This window comes from Brachyhypopomus gauderio, chromosome 3, assembly GCF_052324685.1.
Source record: "Brachyhypopomus gauderio isolate BG-103 chromosome 3, BGAUD_0.2, whole genome shotgun sequence".
Lineage (NCBI taxonomy): Eukaryota > Metazoa > Chordata > Actinopteri > Gymnotiformes > Hypopomidae > Brachyhypopomus > Brachyhypopomus gauderio.
This window is the reverse complement of record NC_135213.1, coordinates 33,028,449-33,039,516: the sequence shown is the minus strand read 5'-3', so window position 1 is coordinate 33,039,516 and position 11,068 is coordinate 33,028,449. Positions and strand designations below refer to the sequence as shown.

General features: G+C 46.0%; 1 long non-coding RNA gene across 1 annotated transcript; it reads left to right on the top strand.

Moving 5' to 3' along the window:
* The first annotated feature begins 6,966 nt into the window (after positions 1–6,966).
* LOC143509823 (uncharacterized) lies at positions 6,967–8,755 on the top strand. Its single transcript, XR_013129798.1, has 3 exons — positions 6,967–7,221; positions 8,029–8,116; positions 8,466–8,755. It is a non-coding gene; the product is annotated as an uncharacterized LOC143509823 (long non-coding RNA).
* The last annotated feature ends 2,313 nt before the right edge of the window (positions 8,756–11,068 follow it).

The following is an 11,068-nucleotide window of genomic DNA, read 5'->3' as shown; positions in this document are numbered from 1 at the left end:
TCATGACGACGAGCGCGCGGATCCGAGGGCAGGGAGTCCTCGCTGGGCCCCCAGGGGTGAGTCTAATGTCGTCCTCTCATCTGTGCCACACGCCACTGTGACGGGGTTCACCCTGACCTCCGCTCATCTGACCCACGCCACCGTCGTCCTGTGCAGAGGAAAAACAAGCTGAAAGGGGCTGTGATGCGACCAACGTAACCTGGCAAGGAGACTGAACTAACATAGTTACTGATCACACACTCGATCGCCTTAAAAATCGATGTGCCAATGATAGTCGCACAACATGAAAGTAAAGTATGACTATCTGGAAAGGAACTTAAACATGAAACTGGCTTTGAAGATTTATTATGGCTAAAGAAAAAAGCAAAAATGTGCCACAATGTTTCATTTTAATGTTATTCTATGCACCCTTGTAGATATTTCCTAATCATATGCCATTATGCTACATGGGCAAACCAAAATCTTTTCCCTACTATAATCTTAGCATTGGAAACCACAGAGGCATGAGACACAGGCCGCGGTCTTTGTCATCGTATGTGAACATGTGGAAATTGATTTAACAATGTCTCGTTATGTTCCTGACCAAAAGAGAGGAGCCTTCAGGATATGCCGGCATCTTGGAGAAGATTACCCCTCTTCTGTCAGCGGCGTGGAAATGTGGAGAGAAAAGGTCCTTAAAAACATCTTTCTCTCACATGGACACGAGGCGCAATTATCTCTGCCACGGTTTCAGCCAAGATCTAGCCGTCATGTTGAGCAGGAACGCTGCGCTGTGGGCGGCGTGCCGCTGGAAGGTCAGAGAGCCCATCTTGAAGCCAGATCTCTCTGCTTCTCCATGTGTTCCTTGGCAAATGCTAAAAAAGCTAAGGCTGGAATAGACGCTTTACTGAGGGATGAATGTGTTACCTACGACAGTGCCGGAGCAGCCGTGCTGTACGAGATGGGCTTCACCTATGGTGCTCTTCTTAGGGATTCTAATGCACATCCATCCTGAAGGGCCCTATTGTGGATTATGAATGCAGGTGTCACTTGTGTGTAGGATTCGTCACCACAAAGCTAAACAGAAGCAACTCTTTAACAAATCGGAGCTTAATGTGAGTTTACTTGGTAACGTGGTATATTTATCTCCACTTCTGATTCCGTTGTCAAGAAATGGCTGAATCTTAGCCAACAATGGGCTGATTTGTTTCAGATTGGTCTTCCCCTCCAACTCCCTCTTTATGGTGTTTTGAATCATTAGTGCGGAATTATACAATAATGCCATGCTAAGCCAGGAATATGTAATGCACATTTCAGTGCTACATAAACACATTATAGTGCCATGGTGCCAGTCTGCCTTTAGAGGTATGGGAGTACAAAAGGATTTCATCATTCATTTAGGAGACTTAACCGAGTATTAGAGCTGGACTTGGACAGTTGTAATCCACAGGGACGAACAATCCCCCACGTATACATAATACCTGTGCCTAAGGCCCATCTGTCTGTGTGCTTAAATCCCAGTGGTGGTGACCCAGGCTGATGGTGCAACGCTGATGATGTGGAACCGGAGTCTGTGAGATCTAAACGCCGCCGTCACGGTGATGCATGGCGTTGTATTAAGGCGGTTACATCTGCACAGAAGCAACACCTAGCATCACGCGGTGGGTTAGATCATGCCGCAAGACCTGCGAATGAGGAGCGCTGTGTTTTGAACGGCTAATACATCGTGGCTGCTGGTCGGAATGGTGGGCTTCTCCATCGTTTTCTTCAGCTCCTTTCCACGCCGCTCCTCTTCTTTCTCGACTATCCTCCAAATGTCTCCCTCCTCCACCGTGACCAAAATCTAACAAACCGTGCAATGGGGGAGATGTTCATGTCATCCTGAGTGGCTGATTGCACATCTTCAGCCATGAAGATGATGATGATGATTACAGCTCTGTGGCTCCTCGGGGTATGGGTGCCTGGCGCGAGATGGCGTGCTACTCCGTGCCTCCTCCTCGTCAGCGCTGTCGGGCCGGGCGCGATGGATCCCCCGCGTGCCGGTCGTCAGGGCGGACAGTGAGACGACACGGGAGCTTCTGCTTCTTCTCCAACCCCTGCAGGTTCAGGACAGACTCCACACGCTCCGCATTGTTTGTCTCCAGGATCTGACATGCACCTCGTTGAGACTGCAGGTCCCCCAGGGACAGACGCACAGCAGATAATACCTACATCTCAATTCACTCTTGGCTAATAACACAGCCACTCTGCTTGTCTGGGAAGAGAGGGATCACAGCCAGGAAGTGTTGAAGTGTGGCTGTGTGAATTAGGCTTCAGTTATTAGCAGGGGAGGGATGCGTTTAATTGGACCGTAGCGCTGGCGTTTCTCTGTAAGTCACAGACAACACTGTTTATGCCAAAACTACGGGAATGATCAAATTCATCTTTTTAATGGTCAGCACTTGCATTGTGTTGTTTGCCCTCACATGATCAAGGTGATGCCCTGCACACTGACACCGTGTTGTGGAGAAACGGACACAATCACCCCACACTCCCATCACCCACCCCCCCTCCCTCACGTCACACCAACAATTACATATTGATAACTATTTTGTGTGCTACTTATTTTGAATACACATATGCAAATGACTTATGAAATTATGACAAGGAATATACAATTATTGAATGAATACTCCATTCAATAATATAGTCTAATCATGATCACAAGCCACTAGGAAATCTTGAGAAATGTAATTAACCCCAAAATTATTCCTTTACACTCTCATGAATATTTAATAAATCAAACAACTCAGATGTATGGGAGGAGATACATAATGTGTTCGCTCATGCTAATGTGACCCACTATTGATTAAAGATTAATTAAAGCCTGTTCTAGATCTAATGTTTACAGAAACTCTAGGTGGGGGCAAATGACTTATGTCTTAATTGTGTATCCATAACAAACATAATAAGATAATCACTATTTATTTTTTTATTTTTAGAAATTCAACTTAAAAAATATTTTAAAATCTGTGATTGGCTAAAACTTAGCTATCTCGGCCAATCAGTTTACACATTTGGAGCTCTGGTGGAACTGACCAAAAAACATTCCACTGTTTACTTTTGAGCACATTCTCACAGCGGAGTGGCCATTTTCCCTGCGACCTAAAATGCTTTGCTTTTCTCTTTTTTTCCCCCCACAGTAGTGAGGGGCAGAGGGTCATATTCCGAGGTAATGCTTTCATCATGTGCTCTGAGGAACGGCATTTTCCCATGTAAGTGCTCAAAAGTTTAAAAGGTCACAGCAGAGTTTTACACACAGAGCTGAAGAAATGCCATCTAAGCATTTCAGCAGGCAAAGGCTGAAACGGTTTATCACTGGAATCCTCAAAACAAATAATAACAAACACATCAATCGACGTGCCACCATAAACAGCGCCATATTTCTCAACATTCAACACCATATTCCTAAAGAGCAAATTAGGATGCTGGTTTCCTTGTATAACATATTTTTAGACTTACATATGCATTGGCCAGATGTTTCTTTTGCATGTAATAACAATTCAGTCCTCCCAGTTAACATTACTTCTGTCACTGGTAATCAGTTACTAGCAGGCAGTGGCAATGTTGAGATTCAGATATGATGACTTATTCATAAGATAACATAGTAATATGTTCGCACGGTATATGTAAGATTATAAGAAAACTCTGAGAATTCGTGTTTTCAAAAACTCCACTCACAATCAAGACAATATCTATAATTAATAAGCATCTCTTTTGACACCTCTCGCCGCGTGCACACTATCACTGCTCTCTATTCTTTTCGTGTCTGAAATGTCAGAATACATCTTTCATGGAGAACCTGTCATCCGCGGTATTCGAAGGGGGAAAAAAAACACGTGCCCTTAAGATATTCTGCTTCAAGACGGTGAATCACTCCCTTTTTTTTTTCCAGGACAGCCAAATTATGCGCTAATCGTGTTCGAAGATTAGCCTGATGCATTTTCCCTCCCTTTGCGCGCGCAATGTTACTTAGTCACTTTAGCCTGTCAGAGCACGCGCGCTACCAGCGGACCCCTGTTAATCCATCACTACGGGTACATTTTCGAGCCTCTTCACCTACAAAAAGGCCTGGCCATCCATCATCATTTCACTGCTGGAAATGGGGCCTACTTACCTCTAAAGGTTAGCAAATGCAATGTCAAGTTGATTTAATTGCGACTCTCGCTGTCAACCTTGTGACTCTAACCGATATAAAATGGGCCTCGTCCTCGCGCTTTGTCGGTGCTGTCTGTGCAGGCCATAGACTTTCTAAGTACCTTCCACCTTAAGCACAGGGCATCTATTTACTACTGTTCTGTTTAACTTGTTTCCAGTGCGAGTCTGTGTGTTTGGACGAAGTCGGGCATTTTATCTTGTTAAAACATTTTGCAGTCCGGGGCCCTAGACTGATACTGTAGTTGCATAATTTGCATAATTTGTATCCTGCGTAATTGCGACGCACACTTTCAGAGCGGCGCGCGTGCTGAGAGGACGCAGGAAACTTCAAGTTTATTGAATTTGTGAGTTTAGTTTCCACATTTTCCTTCACATTTGTCATAATTAAGTCTAATACAGAGGCAACTTAAAAGCTTTAATTAGCAAAAAAATTTATAAATAAATAAATAATGTTGCGAAGACATTAGTGATTGGGGGGGCTGTGGTGTTTTGATCTGCTTATCGGGCTTATGTCCTGACACTTACGTTTCGCAGGGATGGCAGTCTATTCATCCACCCACCCGAGCCTCACGCCGCCCACCTCTGAATCTGACTCACCTAGCTTCACAGCTCGCGAGCCTCATGCCACATCGCTGCTGCTTGAGAGATACAAGCGTGAGTGGTCGTGCGCTCGCTGGCGTGGGCGGCGCAACCTTATGGCTCCTTTCAACCAAACAGTATGACAGGGAAAAAGGACCGAAAAACAGCTCCTCGGGTGTTAAAAGGACCAAAAGGAAGAGATTATGAAGTCTTCTGTTCTTAGGAATGTTGGCTCCGTAGCCTCTCTGAGAAACTAATGCTATTAGACGCAAACATGACGAGAGCAGTAGGCAGGACTGAGGAACAGCCGGAGAAGGGTGGAACTAACCTCCCAGAAGATAAAGGGCTGCTTGACTGAAGGATTTTATTTATTTTTTGTTAAGGAATTTCAGTGATGGGCATTTTTAGTTTAGACATGCTATGGTTTATAAAAACATCACTGTTTGGTGATGAATTGTGTTAAAAAATATTTATTTAAACATTTTTTAAATCTATATTTTTACAACATGGCCACCTTCCACAGGATGTCCATGACTATTATCTGTCATTTAGGATAAATATTAACACAAAATGTGAATTTGGAATTATGAAAATTAACCCCACAACGCAAAATGCATTCTCACAAGAATGAACAATAATTATTAAAGGAAAGAAGTTGCTGTGGAGTGTTAAGCTACGCTCTATCACAACTAGTATGTGACGACATTATAAACTGGCATAAATGCGACAGCACATTGCACACATGCCTACAGCACACAGCTGCCTCATCCTGCCATGCAGCCAATCACCACACATCATAATATAACAAGCTTGCCGTGTTCGTGCCGTGGCCTTTACCGCCCCTCTGTCGGATGACTGCAACCGACAAATGACTTCCTGCTGACATGTGATCTCCTCCACCCAGGGTTCGGCACCATAGTGTCACTCTCTGCCTCTGATGGAGCTCGCTCAATTACCTGAGGCCGGCTGGTGCCCGGTGGCCGCAGACCTGATCCGGAACCTTCTCTCCTCACCGCTCATTACGGGCACCTCACACTCAGCAGGAGTGCACCGGTGCGGCTCTCTCAGGCGTGACTAACTCACTCCGGGGGGCATCAGGGCTCCCTCTCCCTCCCCCCAACCATCTTAAACAGCGTCTCTCGCCTAAGTCCCCGTTCGAAGAGGCTACGGGGGAAATCGGTGGTAGACGTGATTATGCGCCGGGAGCGAGTGCCGTCTGCAGTCCTGACGGAAATGTTTAGGCCATGTCACAGAGGCTGTGTCAAAGGTCACAGAAGGCGCCTCGTTGATCTGATTGAATCAGTGTGGGGATCACGCCTTTCTTTTATAATTACAGTGAAATACAAGAGCATTTAGAGCCCAAATAGCAATATGTATGTTCGTTTTGTGCACGCTGGCTGCCCAGATTGGCCAATCGCAAAGGCTTTTGCCAGCCAAAAAACTCCGGGCGCCGGGCAGCGGGAGTGTGCGTCGACACGCCGCTATTTGTGGGTAATGTCGCTCTCCCGAGCAGACAGTCAGCGTGGCGCAAAGCGATGACGGTGCTGAAGTTAATGAGATTAATGCCGGAGCCACTTCCCCTCGACACCCTTGGCATTGGCTTCGGTCCTCTGAGGCGCTGAGCACTCTCTCACAACCCCCCCCAGCACCCCCTCTTTCTTTAAAGCCGGCAACCCAATTCTCTGGGCTGCACTCCCGTGGAGAGAGCCAGGGAGGAGTCGGGGGGGTGGGGGGTATGGTGGTGCGGGGGAGGGGTGGCACTTCTGAGACAGCGTTGCCAGTCTGGTCCTGTTTGTTTTATCAGTGCCGCTGTGGTGCTGGGGGAGGAGGGGAAGAGGGGGGGGAGGGGGGGGGCAACAGCGCTGGTCGACGGCTTGTGGCCTCAGTTCTTCCTTCGGAGGCTGCAGGTGATGAATGCACCGAGCAGATCTAGGACACTGCAGCGGAAGCGCCATCAATTTTGCGCCCCCTCCCCCGCCTGGCGCTGGCTTGGCGTTGCTCCTCGCGTGTGAAAGCATGACGGAGTTCGCGCGTACAGTACGCGTGAGGCGGGGCCGGCGCCTCTCACGCGCCTCCGAGCGCTCCTTTGTGAACGTGAGCGTTGCGATCTAGCGGGGAGGCTTCTTCACATGCTTCCGTCTTTGAGCGCAAATACATACAAATGACTGCTGCTGAGAGCGCGCGTGTGTGTGTGTGTGTGTGTGTGTGTGTGTGTGTGTGTGTGTGTGTGTGTGTGTGTCTAGGGGGTTAAGGATTACAGCTGTCTCTTGGCTGTGGGAAGTGGTTCAGCACTGCTTCCCATTGGTCATTCCCATGAACCCAGGCTTCACACAGGGGCAAACTGGGAGGCCCAGGCAGGGACTTTCTGCATATCAGCACTGCGCCACATTGTGACAAATTGCCAACTATTTATCAACAAGTTCCACTGGATTTGAGGGATGCCAGGAGCACACTGGACAGAGGCTGGTTAGAACGAGAATGGGACAACGTGTGTGTGTGTGTGTGTGTGTGTGTGTGTGTGTGTGTGTGTGTGTGTGTGTGTGTGTGTGTGTGTGTGTGTGTGTGTGTGCGCATGTGTGTGTGTGCGCATGTGTGTGTGTGCGCGCGCGTGTGTGTGTGTGCGTGTTGCATGTGTGTGTTTGCGTGTGCATGTGTGAGTGTGTGTGTGTGTGTTGCATGTGTGTGTTTGCGTGTGCATGTGTGAGTGTGTGTGTGCGTGTTGCATGTGTGTGTGTGTGTGTGTGTTTGTGTGTGTGTGTGTGATGTGGTGGATATGAGTGTACTGTATGCTTTTGCTACAGTACTGTATCAGAACCATATAAGGAAAACCACTGAACATGAACTTTAGATCTGTTTTAACTGAACTATGTTATTGACTGTATTATGTTTTTCAACAGCCAGACTTGTTTATGTCTGTAAAAACCTTTGAAAAATTTCTAAACCAGCTTATTTGTAATTGTTATTGCTACAGTGCAAATTCATTTTTAAGGACCGCGGAACAAATCACAGTTGAAGAAGCTCTGCAGGAAGTGTGTGACATGGCACATTTGTTGCAGTTGCCCTCACGCCCTTTTTTAACCCTAAATTGCTCAGTAGGCCAATTCCATATTTAAAAGTAATATATAGATATGTTATATATCATTATTAAAAATAGCTGAAACGGAACTGAATGTTTGAAACAGTGTTTATCTTAACTAGAATCTGTGATATATATGTTTTTTAATACCAGGGGAGTAAAACATAATGTCGGTGGCCTTAAATCTCACTCTGCAGGGAAGAGTCATTATGCTGTGTAGGAGTGCAGCTCGGCAAGATTTTTGTGGGACCATAGAGTGATTCCTCGTCAGAGCTCCCCAAGGATGTGAGTATGGTAAACACAAACGGTCATCTGCTTATTAACCTTCTGGCCGCCATCTTTCCTAAGCTCCCGTTGGCTTATGGTGCCGGCCAAGAACTGGAAATCCCCCAACCAAAAGAGCTGGATGTCGGTCTAAATTAAGCCTGTCATTTTAGGTCAAGTTAAAATTCCTTTTCTCCTGAGTATGGCCACCTGACTTTGAAAATAATTACAGTTGCTTACAGAAGGCCACTTGTAGTTAGTTCTTGGGTCTCACTTGTGTTAGTGGAACGTGGATCCCTCCCCCCAGGTTCATTCTTATGTGACACCGGGTGAGGAGGAACCTGGTTCTTCACGGTTCTGTTTTTGTAAGGTTCACACTGAGGGGGCCATGCGATCTCGGAGGGCACCTCCATCAGGCGTATCGCCCTCCCCTCAGACGTGGCGGAGCCAGGTGTCTGGACTACTTGGCCGTCCCTGCAGTTTCCCGCCGTTTTTATCAGCGCCCAGATTAGACGCCGTCAACACCGCAGGGGAAAACAGACACACCTCACACCCGATCACAGGGCCTGATCGGAGACTTCAGCTGATCACTAATGTGACTTATGAGGTCCAGGTTCCACTGTCCCATAATGCTTTTCATGAAATTATGCTTGTCGCATGATCTCAAAATGATGCTATTTTAATTTTCGGCTGAAGTTTAAATTTACAGTAAGTTTACTGCCAAAAAGTTTGGCCTGAAGACCTTCATTTAGAAATAAAAGAATTTTCATTTGGAAAATAAATACGTTGGACACAGACCTAACACACAGAGTTTCAAGCCTCTTCTCTTCTCTGGTGTCCTCATCTATGGTCAAAGGGGAGATTTCATCAGCATAGCTGACTTTACAAAGTTGATGTATTATCCGCTACAGACGGGAAGGAGGAGTTATATAGTTATATCGTTATACTCGGGTAAATAAAAACTTCATTTCACTTCGCAGTCTTGAATAAGTGCTGCGTGCACTCACTCTTAAAGTACTGGTGTGTGCTCTTTTCTGTGTGACTTTTTGTATGTTTGCTGAATTAACCAACAAATGAGACTTTCCTGAGATCTGTACGCTTCAACATTTAAAGTTGTCATGGCCACATGCCATAGTATAACATCTTTAAATCTAGCTGTGCTCAGCGTGTGCCTAGAATAAAAATGTCAAGCTGTCTCTAGAGAATGGTTCTAGATTGTGAAGAGTTTTTGTTTAACCTGGCATACTGGATGTACATACTGAAAGGTGAGTTGCATACTTTGAATGGTGGCTAGGGATCAAACTAACTGAAGAAAGCCCATCAAAACATCTGCTCAGGTGTCAGTAACATCTGTGGACGTGGTGAAACGTATATAACTGACTCCTCAGTGAAGTACTCTGTCAGTAAAATGGCAGGAGTTGTTGTGTTTACAGTAAAGGATGGAGCCTTTGAAGACTGCATGCTGGAAAAAGATTGATGGCCCAGGTGAACTGGCTGGTGGACTGAGAAGTGTCCATTCACAAGCCCGGTCCGACTTCATGTCAGTGGCAACCCTGCCCACACAGCCAGCAGGGTGGCAAAAGAATCAGGCCACCGACATGGTGGCAAGACTCAGATGGAAATGATTTGTGGGTACGGAGGGTTCGTCTTGCCGTTCAAGACATCACCACTGTTAAAGGAAGGCGGCCCGCCTCCGGGCACACGCATCATGACCAGACAAACATGTGCTATATGTTTCTAAATGGACATTTTGTGTAAGCTCTTCTAGAGGCTTCAGCCAGGGAGCTGATTTATGTTCACATTTTAAAATGAAGACATTTTGATAATTCCACAGCAGAGGGGTGTGGAAGAACTGACAGGATCTATTCTGACAAGAACAAACATTTACTAAATTTAATAACCACCATAAAAGTAAAGGTAAAAACATAAATGTGTGTGTGTGTGTGTGTGTGTGTGTGTGTGTATGTGTGTGTGCGCGCGCATGCGTGTGTGTGTGTGTGTGTGTGTGTGTGTGTGTGTGTGTGTGTGTGTGTATATATATATATATATATATATATATATATATAGAGAGAGAGAGAGAGAGAGAAAGAGGGAGGGGGACAGAGCATATATATATGCAACATATATGCAACAATTTTTAATTGATATATATATATATATTGAAAATTGTTCTGTTGTTCTGGCCTGCATAATGGAATAATGAGCGTTGTAGTTGGTCTCACTAGGGTACGTGCTTTCACCAGGCTGGACTGGCCTCTGTGGGTAATGACGCTGGACTTTTGGCATGAGAGGAACTCTCCTTTATCATGAAGTGGCTGGATGTCCCCCTGAAGAGGGCATATTCCCCCCTGTCCCATCGTAGGAGGGGTATCAGCCTCTTGATCAAAATGGACAGCACAACCATTTCGAAAATGCGCCAAATGTTAGACTGGAACTGTACAGGTGGGATTAGGTTTAAGTGTCTTTAGCAGAGTCCTAGTCAAACCCCCAAAATATATCACAGGCCACATTACACTAAAACAAACAGATCATTTAATGAAAAATCCTGGGGCAGGCACAGTAGAGCATAACAGAGGTTCGCTTTGTGTGGCTGCTTACAGCATCTGCAGGTCTTGGTAAATCCATGCATGTCTAAACTTAGAAATGTCCCTTTCCCTAACTCTACCAGATTATCAATATTGATCATGGTCAGCCCCACGCGACTGCCCCATGCTTGGGGCACAGACATCAGAAACAGCCCGAGAGTGGGACGCAGTTTCCCAATTAAGTGTTCCACCCTCATTTTCTCTTGGTCTCACCTTTGACTTCCCCTCGATGCACCTTGGGGTCTTCATTATCAGGTTAGACACGTTTCGCCAAATAAACCATGTATAAGGGTTATAAAAAAAAAAATGACACCTTATCTTTGATTACCACCGGTTCTCTCACCTCCAGAGCCTCCAATACCGTGGCGCGATGGCATGGGAAGGTGAC